Below are 25,268 nucleotides of genomic sequence, written 5' to 3' on the forward strand. Positions count from 1 at the left end.
CTCCATGTGGAGTAATCTAACGCTGCGTGCAAGACGACACTCCGCGTCTATTTTTACTCGCATGCTGTGTGTTGAGGAGCTCGTAAACAATCTTTCCTTTAGCCTTTTTTGGTGGATAAAGACCTGCGATGTTAAACATTACAGCTTACATGCTCTCCAGGCGCAGACGGGGCATTTTAGCATCTGAAAAGGCTAGTTTATGCTTCAAAAATACATTTATTGGTAACTTAGTTAACATAAATGAACAACAAAATACTTCTAAAGCATTTCAATTTAAATTCCAGCATTTACGAATACATTAAGCACAATTTTATAAATGTTATTCATGAACTACTTAATGCATTTAAGTTATGTTAACTAATGGAAACACTCAAGCTTGTTGTTTTCTAGTCTCGCACTAATCGTCTTTTGTTAGATTTAATCAAACTGAACTGTTCAGATGCATTAAAGACAGTGCAGGCTTAAACCGTCGAGCTCTATTATCTGAGGCGCGCTGTAGCATATGCTTAATAAAATGTGGAGGATCACGTGGTCGCTGTGCTGGTATTCCTGAGTCACACTCGATCGCCCGCCTCGCTTCACTGTTCACACAGCATTCAAATGAATGGAGATCTGTCCTTGCACAGGTCACATGCATTCCAGTTAACCCTTTCACCACCGCCATGACCTGGAAAACTGATTTGGCTTCTAACTGGAATATTTTAATTGCCTTTTCAGTTTTAGCCATCGAATAACTTCAAATTGAAAGTTTTTTTGGTGCACCTTTGATTTTAGCCAAATAAAATGCTTTGAAAAGCATGCATTGCAAAATACGTCATCGTAACACTTTACACAAGCAGGTATTTGTATCCAAATCAAAAGCAAACATTGATTCAATGGTTCAAACGTCATGAGCTGCAGTCGCCTGGAGGATTCCAGCCGTGCCAACATGTCTTTTCAGCCTTCGTCGAAACTCAACACCCCGAGGGGGAAAAGACTATCGTCAGAGATGAATCACTTTACTCCAGTTACATTGTAGCTCTTTCTGTCTTGTGTTTGCGCAGCTGGTTAGCGTCACATGGATGTCTTCAGCCTTCACACAAATTTCACAATTTACCTTTGAGATTTTGGTTGTCATCTTATATAAGACCATTTTGTTACATGCACTTCTGTTTTACTTAAAAGCATACATGCATCCAAAAATCTATGCAATGCAAGTGTGGCGAATTCACTAGGCCAAGCTGTTTACATGCTCGTCTCACACTAATTGAACCAATGAGAATTATGACAGTTTTTGAAATCGAGTTTGCATTGATCTAAAAGGTGACACTAAGCCACTTCAAATTCAGGTTAGGATGGTGCATGAGTGCATTTTCAAAACAAAAGTACTTTGGATATTTTTATTTAATCATTTCCGAACTTTGAAAAGCTGTGTTCAGAACTTCTCAAACCTCACAACAAAGACTTTATGAGTTTGGAGTGCGTTCACCTCGCTGTACTTGTTTAGGGTTGGGTTGGTTTGTTTAGACTAAGATGTTTGATTCCAGATTAACAAGGAACAGTATTTCACTGGAATACAGTGAGGAGTCAGCTTTTGGAAGTAAAAACCCATTTGAGGAGTTGATTTTAAGCGATATAGTCTTTATTGGGTGATGCCTTTTACAGAATCATTTTGGTTCTCCAAAGAACCTTTCATGCAACAGTTCATAAAAGATCCAATAAATAAGCTTTTTTAAACTTTTTGTGCAATAAAAAGGTTTAAGGATCTTAATGGAACCATTGATGCTTTTTTTGTTTTATAACTTAAATATTTAGTTTGTATACTTACTATTGACAAATTTATTTATTGTGTCAGCTAAAAAAATAATGTTTTAAGTACATTTGGATAACGTTCCTTCTGAATATTTTCAGAACATTCACTTTTTCAAAATGCTTTTAAAAAGTTTTTTTTTTCCTGTAAGTGTAACCAAAAGATCAAACTAAAATGTTTCAGGAAAAAGGTTCCAAGAACAATTTAAGAATTGTTTAAAAAAAATTCTCGTTTATATGTATGTTAATAAAACATTAAGGGAGCATACATTAAAAAAAAGACATTTAATGAACATCCAATTGAAATCCTTTCAGAAAAACGTTAATTCAAAATGTTGTTTAAAAAAAGAAAAAATGTAAAGTTTACAAACATTACGCAAACATGTTTTCTGAACGTTTTCAAACAAAAAGTAGCGTTTTAAAAAAAACATTCGACAAACATTTCATAAACAACGTATGAATAACACTTAACATAAGGCCAGATATAGTTATAAACATTACATCATCTTAAGTGCTTCGTGGAATCAACAGTTCCTCCCTTCATAGAAGTCAAAACACCTTTTGTTTGGTTTTATTGTGATTTCAAGTCCTTATTTGCATAAAATGTTGTGATTCAACACTAAACTGGTTGGTCTAGGCTTAGAAATATTTACTAAAGAATTCCATGTAATCCTTCAACAAGAGCGAGAGACTTCCGAAACTGAAGCCGGCTCTCATGATGTCTGCACTAGTGAAGTAGCCGGTTTGCCACGTCAGCAGTTTTAGCCATTTGTCCTGAGGGTTTGTGCTGTGTTAAACGCACACATGCACGGGAGAGGAAAGCAAAAAGCCAAACACCCCAGATCACATTCCTGGGCCCCTGTGCTGACAAAAAAAACTGAAAGCGGAGAATGCAAGGGGAGCGAACGAGGCGGATATTTCCAGCAGTTGCTCTCACTATAATTAGACAGAATGCACAGCCATCAATCACACACACTGCAACACCAAGAAAGGAACTCGTGTCCCGCTGACCGCAGGCCTTTATCTAGAGGAAAGCTTTTTATGTCGCACCAAATATAGCGATCACACACGCTCTGAACCTGGGACGTGTCACAAAAGAGTGCATTCGTTACCTGCAGAGAGAGCAAACAGAGGATGTGTGATGTGCCACGTCAGTGCACATGTCCACTATCCCAAAACAGCTGATGAAGATGAAAGATGGATGTGCAACAAACAGAAATCGAGTCATTAAATCAGTGCGGACGATTGCTGAATATAGAAGCAGAGTAACTCTGCCTTAAAATCTATTTTTTAAGCCTTATGGACATTTGTTTTTTTGACCATTTTGCCTGTGTTAATGCCAAGTGCATGAATGTAGGCATTATATTGGAACTTTAATATTTCACCCTATAATAAATCTATTCTAGAACATAGAGTTCCGCTCCTTGATTCTGATTGGCTGAGCCACATTCAAAGCTGTTCTAAATGACTACAAAGTAACACACACCTTTGTTTATGTTTGTGTGTTGCTCGGCAACCACTTTGTAACAACCTCAACTGTTTCTGAGGAGCTACATTGTTTGATGGAAGAATACTGTTGTTATTAATATCATTACAATTTATTTGCTCGGTTTTATTTTGTGAAACTATACTGCGAATATGGAACAACCGTATTATAAAAGCAATTACCCTGTGAAGCTGTGGTTTACAGTGAATATAACAGCTAAAGGGGTTTTAGGCACTTAGGTGTTATAAATTCACTGTAAACCACAGCTTCTTGGGGCTTTTGACTTACTGTTATTTATATTCCCTGCTTACAAAAATAAGTTCTAATACGATTTTTATGACGTTCCTGGTATGTTATTGAAATGGTATTTTAGATTTTTCTTAAAGATCAGATTTTAAAAATGTATTTCTTTCTTCGAAGCCACTGAAGGAATATTTTATATCTTACAAACATTATGGGAACATTACTTTTAATTGTTTTCTCAAAGCTTTGAAGCATGTAGTTAACGTTTAGAAAACAGACAACGTCCAACTAAAATGTTTCATAAATAATGTATAAATTACATTTTGAGAACATTATTGAAGACCAGATAATATTAGTATTTTAATTTTGTTTGATGTTATATGCCTCCACTTAAAATATATACTTTACTTAAGCTTTACTACTAACTTTACTATTTACATTATTTACAGTATATTCCCAGCTAAAAAATACATTACAATAACATTTTGGCAATGCTCCTGATAATTTAAGGAAAAGTCAATTCTGCATGTTCTTACAAAAATTGTTTTCTTCTAAAGTTACGTTCCATTTTAAAAACATTATGGAAACGTTACTTTTAAATGTTTTCTCAATGTTTTAAAACAAAATTGCGAGATAAACTCAGAATTGAGAGATATAACCTTAAAATGTATATAACCTTAAAAATTAACATATAAACAACGTTTTGAGAATATCATCGAAGACCACTTAATATTAGTATTTTTTAATTTTCATTGATGTTATATGCCTATGCTTAAAATATTTGTATTTTTGACTTAAGCTTGCCATTATTTATGTTTTAAGAATGTTTTAATAACATTACCATTAAATTATGGAAACAATATTTCTGAATGTTCTCAGAACAATGTTTTTATTTTTAAGTTTTTACATTAAAGGAATGTAATTTTTTGTAACATTATGGTAATGTTACTTTTGAATGTTTCATTTGAATGAATTTCGAATTGATCATTTAGAAAACCTTAGAAAACATTCAACTAAAACTTTGAAAAAATAAGTTACTTTTAAATGTTACTTTCGAATTCTCTATGATTTTAATGTTTACATCAAATGCTAATTTATACGAATGTAAGCAGTAATATTAAGACCACATTTTTTCATTTTATGCACATTATGGGAACGTTAATTTTGAATGTCCTCTTAACGTTCTGAAACAAGTAATGTGTAAAAAAAGTTTTATGAACTATAAATATTGTTCAACGTTACACAAAAAATGTGTGCAATACAAGCCATAACTATTGAAAAATTGCTGGAAATTGTTTTGTACACAGACCAAAACAGCTACCTTTTGGCTTGAACGTTATGAAATGTTTTCCAATGCGGAAATCGAAATCGAGTTTTTATATAAATTTTATATTTAAAAACAATAGGTGAAATAGCTAACTATCTTGTTTTTTTTTTTTTTTTTTGTGAAAGTCAGTCTGAAACCCTTAGAGATGGACTGAATTGAGAATGTTATGGAAGTTTGTGGGTAACTGAGAGTTTTTGGATGGGGATATTTTAAGCTTGAATTGAGAATAACCAATCAAACGCCCAGATTGAGCTGAAACATGAAACGGGCCTCCAGTAATTCTAGCAGCATAATTAATCAAAGACGTCAGCTTATAAGATATGCCTTATGTAGTTTCGTCTCTACATGTGGCTGACTCGCCTTTTACAAACCCAAACTTTTTATTTTTACGGCAAGTTCAGAGAGATTGTGTGAAATCTTTCCCATGTGATTTTGGCCTGGCATCTTTTATAACGAAATCGTCCTTTAATTATTTGGCAGTGAAATGGCAGTTTTCCTCTGAGCGCTGCGTTTAAAGAGACAGTTTTGAGAGGGGGACTGAAATATTATTCCAGAGCGTTTTCAACCCCGGCTTTATTCTCCTGAGCCGTGTGGCAACTTTGAACACGGTGTCCTATTACAGGACGCCAGATCTCAGAGATTGGCTCTTTAAAGTGGATCTGTCATATCCTTCCTTTTTGTTAAAATGCCTTTCAAGGAGACAGCCGTGTTTTGGTGCAGATGGCATTGGACTTCTTATACACGATTTAGAGGGTTGTTGTCTGTCTTCGGTGTGTTAAACGATAGCTTTGCATTGAAATATCCCATGCGACAAATTTAGGTTATAAAAACGTTGTGCGAACATTGTTTTGAAATGTTATTAAAAAGTTCAAAGGTCAATTTTTTTATTGTGATTGTTATTTAGAAGTAAAAAAAAAAAACAACATTCTACTTTTTCAGTGAAATATCACAAGCGACATATTTAGGTTATGAAAACGTTGTGCGAACGTTGTTGTTGTAATGTTACCTTTTTGTGTGTTTATAAAAGTTACAAAAACTTTTTACTAACTGTTTTCACTCCAAATTTGGTATTTGAACATTTGTTTAAAATTCTAAAAATGTTAAAATATTGTTTTCTTATCGTAATTAGAATTATAAGTTATTAAAAAACTTACAAAAACTTTTCTTTACAACATATACTGACTTTATTTTCACTTAGAATATGACGCTATTTGAACTTATATTTTTAATATTCAGAGAACTTTAAAATGACGAGTTTGATCATAAATGGAATGTTACTAATGTTACTATTTAACGTTACTAAAACATTTCGAAATATTCTCGGAATATTCAAATTTCCATTGTCCCATTGTTATTATTTATAAGTTACAAAACGTATCTTACAACATTATAACTTTTTCACCCAAAATAAAATCTTATATGAAAGTTTACACATTAAATGTCCAATTACATTCTTTAAAGGTTGCAACAATGTTTCTTATAATGTTATATTAGCTTTTAGACCCAAGATATAACGTTATTTTTCATTTTCTAAGAACGTTAAAATGTCCATTTAATTATAACGTAATTAAAAAGTTATGAAACATATCTTACATTGTTGTATTAACTTTAAATGCAACCATTATATATTTTTTCATCTAATAACATTTTCTCTCAATATTACAGCACATACTGTATACCAACTATTAATGCCATAAACATTACTTTAAGAATGTTTTGTCCTAACTTTAAGTTATGAGAATGTTTCCTGTTAGCTGGGATCCTCCCAACATGGGCCAAAGTCATGAAAGAAGAGGGAGCGGAAAGAAAAGAGGGAGTAAGAGTTCGCTCTGACCTCATTTGTTAATGTGTAGCAGGCCTTTCCGTAGGCTCTGTTTGACAAGAGTTGCACAACACAGAGCTTTGCACTTTGGCTGGCCTGCGGTGTGTGGGTGTGGTAAAGCACGGCTAATCTTTGGCCTTGGCAAGGTCCATCTTGCAGAAACTCCCATTGGTCAGCCGTCATCGTCTGTGTGTGTTTCATTGCCTTGTTTTAGTTTTTTCCTAGTTTTGTCTGCAACAGTTGCTAAGTGAATCAGCAGCCAAAGCAGTATGTGCAAAATAATAAACATATGATTCCAAAATGCTAATGCTAAAATCCTCCTAAATTATGATTTATTTACTTTATATTATATTTTTTCATTATATATATATATATATATATATATATATATATAAATAAATGTATAAAAACAAGAAGGAAAAAACAAGAAATTAAATTTTTTAAAACAAAATATAGATAAGTGCTGTGCAATGATTAATCACATCCAAAATCAATTATTTTGTGTAAATAATACATGTGTGTGTACTGTGTATATTTATTATGTCTATATAAATACACACATGCATGTATATATTCAAGGAATATGTTTATATATTAAATATATTTATATATAATATAAATTATATGAATATAAATATATACATTTAAATATTTATATATACTAAATATATACTGTGTGTCTTTGTCTTTATATATACATGGTAATTATACGCAGTACACACACATATATAAAAAAAACTTTGATTTTGGATGCGATTAATCGTTGCCCAGCACGACAATAAATATATAAATACATAACAAAAAGAAAAAAAAGAAAATTTATATTTTTCATAAAATATATATATATTTTTAAATGTATAAAAAAAGCATAGACTGTATAAAAATGGATTATGTGTCATAAAATATAAATAAAAATATATTACAAAAACATAAGAAAAATAGGAATATATAAATAAATACATAAAAATCCAAGAACACAACAATTTCATAAAATCTATTTATATATATATAAAAAACATAGGAACAAAATATTTTATTTAAAAAAGAAAACGTAAGAAAAAATTTGAAATAAAATAAAGACGTTTTCATTAGATCCAAATATAAATTCATGTCATCACCAAACTCAAAATGTTATGAATTAACCAGGATGATAAAGCACATGGTAGTCATTAACCAGTGAGACATGGCTGGCTCCGCCCCTCTCCCCTCATTGGGCGGGGCTTATCTCACAACCACTTGACCTTTGGCCCTGCAGATCTGTGGGTAAGAAAACAAACACATCTGGAGAACAGTGTCACCGAACACTGACCACTGCTTAACAAAGACGCCTGCAGGCCATGTGAGTATAGACTGTGAGGAACACAAAGTCCTCTGTGTGTGTTTCGAGGGACAGAGTAAAAAAACACTGGATACGTATCGATATTAGCCAGAAACTACGTTATGAATGGTTTGTGTATTAACTCACCACTGAGAAATCTTTGCCTTTTAACCCTATAAATACTGAAACACATCAGTGCAGTGACAATTACAGAGGATTTGAGCCCCAGTTAAGCCTAAATAAAGTTGAATTCCCTCTGTATTGAACTATAATGTTATATAATACATAAGGCATATTTTTCAATGACTTGAAACAATGTTTCAGTGACCACAATATGTGCACTACAAATGTAACGTTGACTATTGAAGGTAAAGAAGCTTGTTTCTACCGTTGCATACAAAAATAAAAGTTATTGCAGCTTTTTATCTCACAAATGTGACTTTTTTTTCTTGCAAGACTGAATGTATAGCTCACAATTCAGAATTTTCTCTCATAATTCTGATAAGAGAACTCAGAATTGCGAGGAGTAAACTCAGAATTGCGAAATTTTAACTCATAATTTTGACATATAAACTCATAATTGCTAGATATAAACTCAGAATTGCGAGATAAACTCAGAATTGAGAGATAAACTCAGAATTGCGAGATATAAACTCTGTATTGCAAGATGAACTCAGAATTGTGAGATATAAACTCAGAATTGCGAGATAAACTAAGAAATGTGAGAAATAAACTCAGAATTGTGAGATATAAACTCTATATTGCAAGATGAACTCAGAATTGCGAGATATAAACTCAGAATTGCGAGATATAAACTCAGAATTGCGAGATAAACTCAGAATTGCGAGATAAACTCAGAATTGCGAGATATAAACTCAGAATTGCGAGATAAAAACTCAGAATTGCGAGATAAACTCAGAATTGTGAGATATAAACTCAGAATTGCGAGATAAAAACTCAGAATTGCGAGATAAACTCAGAATTGCGAGATGCAAATCCAGAATTGCGATGTAAACAATTGCAAGATAAGCTCAGAATTAAGAGATATAACCTTAAAATTGACATGGAATCAAAACTGTGAATGAAATTCAGTATTGTGAAAAATAAACTCAGATTTATTAGATATAAACTCGAAATTGTGGGATATTAACTAAAAATTGCTAAATATAAAGTCAAGTTCGACTGTTACTATGATATTCTATTTTATAATTAATCTTTGTTTTTATGGGTTGAAACTGGTGTGTGTTATTGCCTAAAAAGACATAAAGTGCGAGAGAAAAAACATCTGCACGTCTCACTTCAAAAGTAACGAGACGAGCCGACCCTGAAGAGCACAGCAGCATCCCTGTTTGTGTGTAGATGAGTCTGAATAATGAGCCAGCCGTGTTTTAGCTGTGTCCCATTAACCTTCCCATCCATACGAGATCAAAGCTGATGGAGATCATCTGTTGCGCGGATGTTGCACCATCGCTTGAGCCGACATGAGAGCGTTTTCTCACAGATGTTAAAATATGTATAAAGACGATTTCACAGACCTGCTGGGCAAATCGAATGCTGAGACGCAAAGGGAGGATACACATCACAGCCGAGTGAAGAAAGTCCACTACAAAATCAATGCAGAAAGGCTGTTTGCAGCTCTATGTGCCAAAAGAGTGAAATAAATGAAGGGCTTTTGAGTGGAAAACACTCAGAGGTAATGATGATAAAGCCTCTCAGAAGGAACTTCTGACCTGAAGACTGTCTTGGAAACCTTGTGATCTAACCAAAATTGACTGTCTTTGGCTTTTTTTCCAGAGCTGATGCCTTCATCCTTGTCCCCAGTTTGTTATGACCTGGTTTTCCTCAAAACCTTCTGTAATCTTTCTGTCCACTGAGTGCTGCGAGAGACAGAAAGATGTCGTCAGTAAGGTATCATAAAAGCTGCAGACATGAAGAGAAACAAAGAACAAACTCACGCTTTTATGTAGAGACAGAGCTTTTGTTTTTTAAAGCAATGCTTCTTTCTTTTCTTTTCCTTTATTTTATATATATTTAAGTGCTATTTTATATTTTATGAAAAATGTAATTTCTTGGTTTTCTTATTTTTTAAACCACATGAAAAATAAAATTCTTGCCATTCTGAGAAAAAAAATTCAGAAATGCAAGATATAAACTCTTATAGGCTACATATACTTACATATTCTTTTAGTTTACATCTCGCAATTCTGACTTTTTTTCTCAGGATTCCAAGTTTATACTTCATAGTTTTATCACAGTCACAGTTGCTTTATTTATGTTCTTTTTCAAATCAAGAAGTTGCTGTAAACCGAATTAATATTATATCAGAATTGTACAATACTATTGTGTTTTAGCTATGATTATGATTAATTAATTTCAAGAAATTTGCCACCAATACAGACACTTAACATGCTCTTATATAACTCCTAAATACAATATTCTAAACATGTTTTGAATGCACAATAATTTAATAGTTGATTCAGGATTATCAGATGATTATGAAGCTGTTTTTGCACTGATCCCACACTTATTTAATACCAGACATGATTTTATTTATTTCATTACTTGTCTTTTGGTTCACACGTGCATCAATTTCCAAATACATGAGAAACAAAGTAAGATAAAACACCTTTAATTTCCATAAACAGCTAAGAAACCCCTGAGATGCACAGCGATTCTATTCTATATTCTCACAGTACACAGTAAGTTATTCTTCAACGTAAACAACCTGTGTTTTGCATTGTGCCTAATGACCCAACTTTCTGTTTTGAATGCAGACACATTTCTACCGTTTTAACCGCACTTTTCTCCTGCCCTAGGTAGAGATTAGTATGTTACCAGACACACATTTTCTTCTTCTTCCTCCTTTGCATGATTAATGTCCTCTCGCCCAGTCACCAAACCGCTCTATTTTTAGCTCTGATGTCAAAAAGAGGCCTGCAGGAATCTCTTTGGGCCACGATTCACATGACGGATGAAATCATCACATGGTACAGTCTCTCTTTTTCACTCCTGTGCTGCGAACGGAGTCTGTGAAATGGAAATGAGTGTTGCTTTTTTGTCCTCGTGACATTAGAAACTAGGCACTCATGTGAACGATGGCTCTCAGATGCTGGATTGCTGTCAAATCCGCCGAAAACTGGAGCACGGGAGGGAGGGAGGGAGGAGAGAACAAAAACAACTCAGAGGACCAAAACGGATTTCGACTAGAGAGAGGGGGAAAGAGAAGCAGACAGGCCAGTCTTTTGTGTGCTAGACAGACTTGTTTAGGACGAGGAGGATTCAATCAGCTGATAACGTGATGTGTTGATAAAAAGCTCTTCTGTGTTTTTGTGCCTGAACAAAGGTCTTGGCAAAGGTTGTTCAGTTTGACACGCTTCAGGAGTCACACACCGGTTGTTTAGTCAGATACCGGATCAGGACGGGGTTCAACAGAACTACAGACAGGTCTGAACATAGGTGGACTTTCTATAAGCCCAAATGGAGGATTTCAGTGAAGCCAGGATAAAAACTGAAAAAGAATCCGTTTACAGAAATTAACTTGCATTAAAGAGCGATATTTAACTCTTTAAATTGACTTAAGCATTTTTTTTTTACTTATATAGGGCCAAATGTTCTGGAAGAAATACGTTTTTTATGCTCATCAAGCTGCGTTAAGATCAAAAATACAGAAAAATCTTGTGAAGTATTATTACAATTTAAAAATAAATAAAAATTGATGTTGTGATCAGAGCTGAATTACACCAGACATTAGTCACATGATCCATGTGCTACTTTTCTTTTCTAACAGTGTTTGAGGCATTACTATCTCTTTTTGTCCATTTAACATACCCTTGCTGAATAAATGCATTTTCTTTAAAAATATACATAAAATAAATTGCTGATGCAACTTGGATAATAATACATTATATGGTGAATGGCAATCAAATGAAGGTAATAACAACAAAATTCATCTTTGCACTGCAGAAGTGGCACAGAAGCTGCATCTGAAGTTTCATTTAGATGCATTTATGCAGACAGTTTAATGCAGCTCAGAGATGCCATGAATGCATTTACACTGCAATTACAAATGCTTAAAAATATTTATGTGATTGATGTTTTACATATAATATAGAACTATGAAATTATACACTGAAACTATGAAACTACACCCGCTAGGTTGCACTAAATAATAAATATTATTAAGTTAATTATTAATTTACCAGGTTCAACTGATTCATTTAAAATTACTGATTCATTCAGGAACTAAGCCAGTGACTTATTGGGTATGTGTACTACCACAATACTCTTAATTTTTGAGTCATTAAAAAGGCTATAAATAGTTGCAAATATGCATTTTTGAGTTTAGTCTTTATGAATGAATAGAGTCGATTTGTGCAACGCAATCATTCAGGAACAAACTTCTTTTATTTACTGTTTACCATTGTATAAAGTATAAACTAGTGTTCTTAAAGGGATAGTTCACCCAAAAATTAATTTATGGAATAAAAAATATTAATAAAAATATATATATTTTTAAATACTATGGAAATCAGTGGCTTCTGACAACTGTTTGTTTCTTAACATTCTTCGAAATATCTTCTTTGTGTTAAACAGAAGAAAGATAGAAACAAAGGAACGCTCTGGTATTTAAAAACAGGAATGTCTGACCTAAAACCAGACGGGTGACCACCCCATGTGCCATGTCCTGCTCAAAAACGTACTAAAAACCAACTTACTTAGCATTCAGCTAACTTTGTAGACAGTGTGGCTATTCACTTGCACCAGTCTGAGATAAACCTGTTAGTTGGCTTGAAGAGGAAAGAGTTTTAGAGCAGAAGATGGATAAACTCATTGCTCACTCTCAGCTCTTGTTACATTATCTCTTGAGTGTGAGTAAAAGAGATCCTTTTCTGTCTCATTAGTGTGCCAATCTGAAATATTAGTTCATTCCTCCCTATTCCTCCTTCTCTTGACACACAGTATCCTGACAGCTTGATTATTCAAGAGTGTGAAGCATCTTTTTCAACAAACGTTGCAAGAGCTGGGAAAAATTCAGAACTGAAAAACAGGAATGAGAGCAAGTGGAATTTACTGAATTGCAAAACAAAGAAACGCATGTAATGCAATAATGATCAAATATATCAACTAGATCTTCTCTATTTGTTTATATCAATCATTCCATTTTTGTATCTATCCGTCCATTCATGTGTCCATCATTTTATATTTGTACCTGTGCTTTAATTAATCTGTCCATCCTTCTATTGTTCTGTCTTTGTATTTGTCCATCCATTCATCCATCCATCCTCCTATCATCCATCCATTCATCCATCCACCATATATTTAATCCATCTACCCATATTTCATTGTATTCATTCATTCATCCTCTCTCCATCCATCTGTCCATCATTCTGTCTTTGTATCTGTTCATCCAACCAACCATTGTTCTATCTTTATATGTCATCCATGCATCAATCTGTCCATCCATCCATCATTCTGTTTTTGTATCCATCCATCCGTCTTTGACTCCATCCATCCTTCTATCATTCTGTCTTTGTATCTGTCCATCCATCCATTCATCCATCCATCTATTATTCTGTCTTTGTATCCATCCATCCATTGATCATTCTTTCTTTGTATCTGTCCATCCATCCATTCATCCACCTGTCATCCTTCTATCCATCTCTCATCAATGCATTCATCCATCCACCCATATATTTATCCATCTATCCATCATTCTATCATTTTATCTACTTGTCTGGTCTTTCATCTATCTGTCCATCAGTCATTCTGTTGTTCTTTCTGTGTATCTCTCCATTCATCCATTGTTCTATTTCTGTATCTGTCATCCATCCATACATCTTTTTGTCTTTTTATTTTCCATCCATCATTCTGTTTTTGTATCCATCCATCTGTCATGGTATCCCTTCATCCATCTATCCATCATTCTGTCTTTGTATCTGTCCATCCGACATCCATCGTTCTATTATTTTATCTGTCATCCATCACTCCATCCATCCATCCATTGATCATTCTTTCTTTGTATCTGTCCATCAATTCATCTATCCATCCATCCATCATTCTGTCTTTGTGTCCATCAATCCATCAATCCATCTGTCCGTCTTTGTATTTGTCCATCCATCCATCATCCATCCATCCATCTATTATTCTGTCTTTGTATCCATCCATCCATTGATCATTCTTTCTTTGTATCTGTCCATCCATCCATTCATCCACCTGTCATCCTTCTATCCATCTCTCATCAATGCATTCATCCATCCACCCATATATTTATCCATCTATCCATCATTCTATCATTTTATCTACTTGTCTGGTCATTCATCTGTCCATCAGTCATTCTGTTGTTCTTTCTGTGTATCTCTCCATTAATCCATTGTTCTATTTCTGTATCTGTCATCCATCCATACATCTTTTTGTCTTTGTATTTGTCCATCCATCATTCTGTTTTTGTATCCATCCATCTGTCATGGTATCCCTTCATCCATCTATCCATCATTCTGTCTTTGTATCTGTCCATCCAACATCCATCGTTCTATCTCTTTATCTGTCATCCATCCATCCATCCATTGATCATTCTTTCTTTGTATCTGTCCATCAATTCATCCATCCATCCATCCATCATTCTGTCTTTGTGTCCATCAATCCATCCATCCATCCATCATTCGCTTTGTATCTGTCCATCCCTTGATCATTCTGTCTTTGTATCCGTCCATTCATTGATCATTCTTTCTTTGTATCTGTCCATCAATTTATCCATCCATCCATCCATCATTCTGTTTTTGTGTCCATCAATCCATCAATCCATCTGTCCGTCTTTGTATCCATCCATCTATCTATTCATCCATCCATCATTCTTTCTTTGTATCAATCCATCCATCCATTCGTCAGTCTTTGTATCATCCATCCATCCATCTATCCATCATTCACTTTGTATCTGTCCATCCCTTGATCATTCTGTCTTTGTGTCTGTCCATCCATCCATCCATCATTCCGTCTTTGCATCTTTCCATCCATCCATCCTTTCATCTTATCTACCGCACTTATTTCAAGTTAAACTTTCTTTTAACATAGAGGATAAAAACGTCCGTCCAGCGTCAGCATCCCTCGGCTCATTGTGTATATAATTCCAGATGATTTCTCCGAGGCATGCGTTGGACTGCGGCCCAGAGAAAGCCATCCACGTCCAATCCCATTCCTAAACAAAGAAGAATGTTAATAACAGGCCTCACTTGGACACCTAAGAGTGCGAGTATGACCTTTCTTTCATTGTTGTTTGTGCACATCTGGATTTTAGTGGGAAAGGCCGTGTGGCGTCTCCTCTTCCACTGGCAGCCAGGCTCAAGTTTGAGGGAAGAAAATAATCCATTGTCATCCAGAGCAGTCCGTGGCCAGGTCAGAGAGGATACGCCACTGGATGCTTGAGTTCAGCAGGAGCTTTGCCAGAAGAGCATGAATGTGGATGAAGCTGTGGTTGTGTACATGTGTGCTGGCGCTCGCTGAAACGGTCAGTATTTACACATGCGTGTTTGTGTAGGCAGCCGTGTACGGCTAAAAGTGTTTTTATATGCATTTATGAGCGGCTTTGTTGCAAATTGTGTCGAGAAATTTAGCTTTATGATTTTAAATGCATGCATGTTAAGGCACAATAAACTTTCAGCATGCTTTAAATTGGCACAAGTTTTGAATAAACGTTTGAGTAAATATTTCAAAGCGCCGGTTCAACCAAAATAATATGTCAACTTAAGAAAGAAAATACAACATTGATAGTTTATTTATTGTTTAGTAACTGGGAAGTATGTGAACTTGTTTATGTGTTTGTCTGTAGGTGGAGACAGGAAACTAATTCTTTCTAATGGACTCTTGACATTAGTAAGACTCCACCACGCTTCTCTCTCTCTCCACGTGTGTCCTGTTATGGTGGGCGATGCGTTAAAAGCCAGCTCTTAAACTGAGATGTTTGCGTCTATGACTGGGCTCCCACAGTTGCTATTTTAACCGCACATGTCCAGTAAACGTCTCCAGGCCCATGTGCATAAATATCATGTTGATTTGTTGCTGGTTAACGGAGACGTGTCACTGAAAATGCTCCTCAGACATTCATTAAGTGGTGCTTATTTAGGGAAGTCAAACTAGACGGGTGGTGCGTGAAGTTATAGCAGGAAACACACCTTCAGATCATCTCTTTCTGAACGGAGAGACCTGCAGCGACTGGGCCGAGTTTTGTCTGCAAATAGCAGCGCTGGCTGATGACTGCCAGAGGATCGTTCCAGAAAACACGAAAAAATTCTAAGAAATGCTGTTCTATTGAACTTTCTATAAATCTGTAAATCCGAAAAAATAATATAAATCATACAGTGGATCAGCCTTGGTGAGCCAAAAGAGACTTCACTCAGAACATAAAACAAAATAAAGACTCCAATCTTTTGTGAATTGAGTGTTGAATTGAACGACTTTTACATTCCATGTTAATTCCAGAATTTGAATTCTAGCAGTAAATTCAAATTTCATTTTTTGTTTGAATGTATCAAAGTAGAATTAAAATGTTTTGACATTCATCTACAGCTACAGTAATTGTAATTTTTGATGAAAGATGGAGGATGGATGGATGGATGATAGATGGAAGGATGGGTGGATGATAGATGGATAGATGGATGGATGGATGTATGGAAGGATGGATGGATGATGGATGGATGGATGGATGGATGGATGGATGATGGATGGATGGGTGGATGATGGATGGATGGATGGATGGATGGATGGGTGGATGATATATGGATGGATGGATGGATGGGTGGATGATAGATGGATGGATGGCTGGATAATGGATGGATGGATGATAGATGGATGATGGATGGATGATAGATGGAAGGATGGATGAATGGATGGATGGATGGGTGGATGAAAGATGGGTGGATGGATGGATGGATGTGTGGATAATGGATGGATGGATGGATAATTGATGGAAGGATGGATGGATGGATGGATGGATGATGGATGGATGGGTGGATGATGGATGGATGGATGGGTGGATGATATATGGATGGATGGATGGATGGGTGGATGATAGATGGATGGATGGCTGGATAATGGATGGATGGCTGGATAATGGATGGATAACTTGATAATGGATGGGTGGATAGATAGATGGATGATGGATGGATGATAGATGGAAGAATGGATGGATGATAGATGGAAGTGGATTGATGGATGGATGGGTGGATGATAGATGGATGGATGGATGGATTATATATGGATGGGTGGATGATAGATGGATAGATGGATGGATAATGTATGGATAATGGATGGGTGGATGGATGGATAGATGATAGATGGAAGGTAGATGGATAGATGAATGGATGGATGGGTGGATGGAACGATGGATGGATGGATTGATTGATCTATACTATGATTCAATTCTACATCCTGTGTGCTGCAGCCAACTGAAATTCACACTTATGAATTGAACGAGAGCCGAATGTTCAGTTCTGTATTTTGCACAACCGCACTATCACCATCACAGCAGTGTAATACCAGGAACCATGCACTTGTAAGATTAACAAGGCATGAACAGCCCGTGTCAGTCTGTCGTGAGTGGATCTGTTATATTTAGCAGTGTTAGTGGACGTAGACCTGCAGTCAGTGTGCTATAGCAGTGCAGCACACATTTCACCATTAATTCAAACGTCCGGATCATTAGATTTCCCCAGAAAGAGGTGATTTACAGGGACGATCCGCTGTCCGGCTGTCTTTTGAACTGGTCAAGGACGCTCCTCTGACAATGACTCCCTAAACAGAGCGGAGTCCGAGGAGGAGGACATTAGATCCGCTGCTGGTGAAGTGCCAGGCCCTTGACTAAGCAGCAGAGGAACCAGAACCACAGAAATCCACCACTGCATACTGAGCATCTAGTTTATCACATTATTAAAATGTTAATGCAGTTTAGTCTTACTGTTTTCCCTGAAACATTCATAATCATTACTTTTGTGCTGTGGCAAGCTTTATGCATGTGCATGATCATTATTAGGCTATGTAATTAAAGGCTTAATTTAATGTTTGTGTGTGTGTGTGTGTTTGTGTGTGTGTGTGTATATACTCATAAATGATTTTCAATATTTGAAAGTTGAAAATTAGTAACTAAAATTAAATTAAACCTAAATAGTAATATATATATATAAAACTAATAAAAATTACAAAAAGACTTTACAAATGAATTACAAACATTTTTTATAAACTTACAATGTAAACTGAAAGCTAAAATAAAAATAAAAGGAAATTCAAAATACTAATAAAAAAGATTGACTCGTTCTCGAGTGAAGAGCCGTTTCTGTCAGACGCGTCCGATTCGTGAACCGAGGAGCTGATGATACTGCGCATGTGTGTTTCAGCGTGAAGCAGACCGACACACAGAGCGTCTGAACTGAACTGATTCTTTTGGTGATTGATTCTGAACTGATTCTGTGCTAGTGTTATGAGCGCGGGTAAACCGAAGGCTTGAATCAAGGGCAATCATCGCCAATGACGCCATTGAGTCGAGTGCAAAAGAACCGGTGAACCGTTTTCTTCAACCGGTTTATTGAATCGAACTGTCCGAAAGAACTACTGGTGATCCGAACACCGATGCAACCGGTTCTTCACTCGTGAATGAGTCAGTCTTTCTTTCGTTATCTGGCTCGGCTCGGTGTTCATCTTCATCTCTTCACAGCAGTTCAGTCAGTCACTGTTTGAGTAAATGAATTACTCCTGAATATTGGTTTGTTTGAACTCAGAGGGAGTGTCAGACACATTAAAAAAGTTAACAGCTTGAGTCATTTGTGGATTAATGCGTATTGGAGACGCGAACCGTTTAAAACGATTCAGTTCGATTTGGTGAACTGGTTCAAAAAGATCCGGTTACATCTAATGATTCGTTCGCGAACTGGATATCACAAACTGCTTTGTTTTAAACTCTCTCTCACAACAGACACAGAAGAGAAGACAAAGTTATAGTTTTTGCTATTTTTGGACCAAAATGTATTTTCTTTCTATTCTTCAAAACCCTCTGATGTCACATGGACTACTTTGATGATGTTTTTCTTACCTTTCTGGACATTGACAGTACACCGTACACACAGCTTCAATGGAGGGACTGAGAGCTCTCAGACTAAATCTAAAATATCTTAAACTGTGATCTGAAGATGAACGGAGGTCTCACGGGTTTAGAACAAAATGAGGGTGAGTTATTAATAACATAATTTTGATTATTGGGTGAATTATCCCTTTAAGGTCAAGCACTCAAATCAATAGAAATAAAATAAATAAAACAAAAAATTAAAAGGTTAAAACTTGAGATGAATAAAAGATGATAAAATCACATAAATTAATTACTAAAATGAAAATCAAGTTTAATTAAAATTTTATAAAATCACAATTAATCACATTAAAAAAATAGTTTACATAATATATGTGTGTACTGTATTTATATATATATATATATATATATATATATATATATATATATATATATATATATATATATATATATATAATTTTTTTTTTTTTTTTTTACATTAAATCATACATTTGACACTTACATTTTTTCCAAAATTATTTACTACCAGGTGAAATTCAAGTATAAGTTAATTTCTTATGAAAAGTCTAGTCATGATTACTTCAGCTCAACATTCCCCTTTGATTTCAGAAGGGAAGTGTAACGTCACAGAAAACTCCCTGCAAACGTGTGTGTGTGTGTGAGAGAGAGAGAGAGTGAGTGAGTGAGTGATTGTGTGTGTTTGACAGACATAAAATAAGGAAGTTGTTTTTTAGGTCATTGGTCATAGGTTGATTAATGCTTATGTTTGACATCAAATATGTAACATGCAAATATTTCATAATGAAAATGTGCATTTCCTAGTTTTAAAATGCAGAATATTAATGCAATCTTAGTTTATTAGAAAACTGGCTTTACAATAATATAAAAACAGCCTAATTATGAAAGCTTGTTTCTGGATTGAAAAAAAAAAATGTTATGAATTTATCTTGCATTTTTGCTTGACAATCCTCATACGGCTGCAGTTCTCTCGGTTGATGTGCATCTTTTTCTTCTACACTTTTTCCTTCCAGTCAACATTCTGTTAACATGCTTGGATACAGCACTCTGTGAACAGCCAGGTTCTTTGGCAGTGAATGTTTGTGGCTTACCCTCCTTTTGAAGGGTGTCAATGATTGTCTTCTGGACCACTGTCAGATCAGTTTTGAGTTGATTGGCATGTCACCATATTCTAATTTGTTGAGATTGTGAATTGCATTTATGCATTTTAACAGATGCTTTTATCCAAAGCGACTTACATTGCATTCAAGTTAACAATTTTCTCCTATTATGTGTTCCCTGGGATTCGAACCCCCAACCTTGCGCTTGTTAACACAATGCTCTACCACTTGAGCTACAGGAACACTTTATTGGTGGGTTGAACTACTTCAGTCTGTGTGCATTGAATTTATTTAATATATATATATATATATATATATATATATATATATATGCATTTCAGTTTTAGAACTTTAGAACTTTTTTCATTTTTATTTCTCCTAGTAAACATTTATTTTATTTCATTTCCCCCGCTTATAGTGTCAATTTAATCTCCCTGCATGGTCAGACTCAGACACGAGACGTGTTTGTCAGTCTTATCGCTCTCAGATCCCGTTAAGCGTAAAGATCAGGCGCGATGTGGATTTCAGACGAGCAGGTTTCTGTCTCAAGGCCGTCGAGACATGTGGAAGATTTTTATTGGTGGGATTTTGCTCAATCAAGTATGATCAAGATGAATCTAGTCATACTTATACATACGTGTTTTATTCCATTAGAATCATATAGCCTTTGTGTGAAAGGAATGTGCCTATGTCTGCAAACAACATCCTGACCACCACTTTTCTTTACCATAGCAAGTCTCAGGAAACATCTGGAAAAACATGCAATGGGTCTCTTCTCTTTACCATAGCGTCTCCCTAGGGAGGGATCAAAATTGCAAGCCTAAGGAAAAGATTGACTATTTGGAAACGCCCTGTAAAGGGTATATAATGACATGCAACCTGGCATTTCGACAGAACTTCTTGCAACAAGCTCTCGACTTTGTTTTGCTTAAAATAAAGTCTTTTCTTCTGAGAGAAAAATCCCTGACTGAGTTTGATCCTTGGGAGAACCGGCAAAATACACCACAGATTTGGCACCCCAGATGGGACTGGAAAGGAGCAGAGTGGACGACTGCTCTTGAGCTGACTGATGAGCAACACACACACAGTGGTGGCCACCATAGAATAAGGTAAGCATTTTTGCTTATATAATTAGTGTGTGTTGTTGACTGGTCAGCTCTGAGTGGTAAGGACACTTAAAATCTGCTCTTCCAAATTTAGAAAAATAATATGATATCTAAATTGAAAAAGGGGTTTTACTCCAGAAGAAATAACTGCATGCACATATTTGGGTTATTAATAGGAAGGCCTTGGAAGGCAACCTCGATTTAAGACAAATATGGTGTAGGCAGAAAGACATGGCATGCTGTGGTCTGTGTTTATTGGATAGCTGTGCCAGGTAGGACAGTGATAAACGGATAAGCAGATTAGTTAAGGAATCGCGAGGAAAAGTCCCATGGATACCGCTTTGAGAATGTATAAGTGAAATTCTCAAAGGACTGAATAGATGGGCCCTTAAGGACGCTCTAGGTAGAGCGAGCTCTAGGAAGAGCTGTGTTTTGTTGTGTGGATGTCTCTGTGTCCGGACAAATGAATGTGTGAACAAATAAATTCTGTGTTGGGTGGGTAAAAGTTGCGCACCATTCTTGGACCGTCACTTCAGGGTGGCTGGGTGGAGTTTGACACAGCTAGTATCCACTTGAGAGGGATGAATGTATTATGAGCCTTGATAATAAAAGGACAATTAATGTGTGATTATCCATTAGATAAAGGGAAAAAGTATGCAAGAATAAGCACTCTGGCTCAATAAAGAGTGTAGCAAGTGTGAATGGGTTTAGGAAAATAGCATCAATAAAGTTTGAACCAAGATCTATAATAGATTTTTGCATTTAGGATGTCTGTGTGAAAGGGGAGAAAATTTTCTGAGCCCAGTGTAGTGGGAGTGAGAACAAAGGAGGACGTTTCCACAGTAAAGTTGTATTACATGGATGGAGCAAGAGGTGCTCTCCCCTCCTGGACCATCACTTGGGAGTGATCAGGTTACAGAGACTGGTGTTGAGAAAGGAATGCAGGAGCCCTAAAACAATAAAGTCAACTGTATGAAGGTTGTTTTAGAGAAAAATAAATACAAATGTTCCAAGAAATGGACTAATATAGAGAGGGCAGATATGGTGGAATATAGATATAATGATAAATTAATTAAAATAAGATATGCATTTATTATTGAACAACTTTTATTAATAGATGAATTTAAAAGATGCACGTGCTTAAAATTTTTTTAATACGTGAAGACATCTAAAATTTGTTTCTTGTTATCCCTGGGACAGTATGAAAGTTAATCCATTACAGAGTTTCAGAGATTGGGCTTGTGTAAATGTAAAAAATAAAAGAAATAACTTGTGCAATGTGGAATGAAAGCAAGATTGGGTGACCAAGTTAATAGACATTTTGATTCAAAAGCTATAGGCATTTTACAATAGGAAGGGAACTAGTTGCTTAAAGAATTAAATTTAATTATTTTATTTACAATAATAGGAATTATTTTATGTTGGTTAGGAAACATTAATTCACAAATACCGGATAATTCTGAATCATGTATGCAAATATAGAAGAAAAATTATGATTGAAGTCTTTATTTTACCATATGCATGTCATGCTGTTATAAAAAAAGGTTTATTTTATTTTATTGCAGTATATTTAGATAATAAAGGTAGCTGATTTCTGCATTTTGCAAAGAAGAAAAAATGCTTGCTATTTTCCTGCAATGAAGAACTTGCTTAACTAACAAAGAATAAGAGAACTGCTGTTTTCAACCAGATGATTTTGTTTTTAATAAGGGACCACTGAAAGAAGAGGTTGAAAAGTGAAAATTAGAAAAAGAGCTGACTGCTCAGACACAATTTGGTCAGAAGTTACATAGGTACATTTGATTAATGCAGTCTCTGAGTGTTAAACTTTCAGATGACTTCTGGAACAGTGCCTTGACAAAGGAAAGCAATGAAATGGAGTCTGTCGAGGAATGGCAAAGCAGCAAACACAGCTGAAGAGAGAAGAAGAGGGAGGGGCTGACGGATGTTCCCCTCCCCTCTTGAAAGAGAAGAACACACTTCAGCAAGGAGAAGACTGAATCAAAGCAGGAAAAGGTGAATCTTTCACTTGAGACTTTTCCTGAGGTTGAAAAGAACATTATGAAATGCAAAACTCTGGCAGAAAGCAACCAGAATCCAGACTGAGAAGAAGCAGAAAAACAACGGAGACCGTACGCCACAACATCAGGTCTTTGAGTGCCATCACAGACTGACGACCCGGTACAACAGCCCAGGCTGATGATGTCACCAGAAGGACTTCCATGCCTTCTGTGCACAGGTCCTGCATATTCAATGAACACTATAGAGACTGCTTCAAATGTTAATTATTTTATTTAATTATTTTATTTATTATGTTTTAATCTTGATTATTCACTGGTCTCACAGCACTTCCTTAAATTCTGTGTTTTAACTAACTCTCTCAATCTGCTTTTCAATAGGTACCAGTCCAGCCTCATGTCTTAAAGAAAAAATAATAACTTTGACAGACAGAAGTGAGTACTTGACTCACCAATCAGATAAACATGGAGCTGGATTTGGCATAGTAAGACTGTTTCATTAAACAACTAGGGGGAAATGCACAACTAAATACTTGACAACAATGCTGAGCGCTTTGGGAAAGAAGAGAATAAATAAATAAATAAAAAAGGGTATCCTGATGAACAATAGGAAAAATTTATATGGTTGAAAAAATAGAAATATTGGTCACTCCATTTTGTTTTAAGGTAATTTTCTAAGGTATAACTGAATAAAATAATAATGAATAAAAGATTATTCCAAAGATCCAAAATCATGAAATCACATATACTGTCATCACTGGGGATAACCAGATGGAAATGTTGATGGCCATGGATCCAAGATATGCAGAGATCTCCAATCCTCTTCTCAGAGTCGCTCATGAGCAATAACAAAAAAGTATTTGACTAAACTTTAAATTAGACAAACACATGACATTTGAGAAATGATAATTGGCTCTCTCAAATGCCCAATGCCTAGGCCTAATACTCTAAACAAATTAATCTAGGAGATTTTGGAAAAAGGAAGGAAAGAAAGAAAAGAAAAGTTTTTGGCAAAAAAAAAAAAAAAAAAAAAAAAAAAAAAAAAAAAAAAAGGGGGAGTGAAAGTGTGTGAAAAAGTATGAATGATGGTGTTGTATGGCATGAAAGAGAGTGTCTGACGAGACACTGAGGCAATTCAATCAATTTGCCCAAACATCTGTATACACATTTGAATGTGGGCCCACAGGGCAAACTTATGCCCAGTAAAATAATGACCATGGATGAATTTGGTTAAGTTTCCTGGTCAGTACCTAGGTCTTTGTGGTGGCAGAAAGAAAAACAGTGCCACACATGCGCAGCGTATAACATGGGAAGGCAGAGCAAAGCAAGCTTGCTCTGTCTACCCAACATTTAACTTTCTTTTCAGCATATCATGATGGAGCTGATTGTGTCAAAAGGATGAAATATTGTCTGTTAAATGACTGTTAAAATAAATACAGTGGGTTGAGTGTTTTCCAGGGCAAAAGACCTATGCTACTGAGCAACATAGGCCTAGATAAATTATCCAGTAATATAGTGGAACTCAGTTTACAAAACAAAGAGATAACTGAATAAGCAAATGGTTGAGAATAAAATTGAAAGGAAAAAAAAAAAATAAATAAATAGTAAAGACAGCACTGAAATTGTGAAAACTCAAAAAGGGGCCAAGACAGCCCTCAACCCACATTACATTTCCACAGGTCACACCAAGAAGGACGACTGGCAAGATGAACAAATTAGCATGCTTGATAACACTAACAAAAATTCTTAAGTTTTCCATTTACAGGTGACAGCAGTTCCAGTAAGACCAAGGAATGCTTCGCCCCATAAAAGAGAACAGCTTCAACAACTCCACACAGCATGAAGTGAGGGATGAAGGGCGTGCTAGTAACGACCCACCCTTGCCAACGAGGGAAAGACCATTGCAACGACTCGCAAAGAGTCTCCCTGGTGAAGATGGAATGAGAGAGTGATGGGACTGCTACTGAGATCAAAATA

Source organism: Carassius gibelio, chromosome B11, assembly GCF_023724105.1.
Source record: "Carassius gibelio isolate Cgi1373 ecotype wild population from Czech Republic chromosome B11, carGib1.2-hapl.c, whole genome shotgun sequence".
Taxonomy (NCBI): Eukaryota; Metazoa; Chordata; class Actinopteri; order Cypriniformes; family Cyprinidae; genus Carassius; species Carassius gibelio.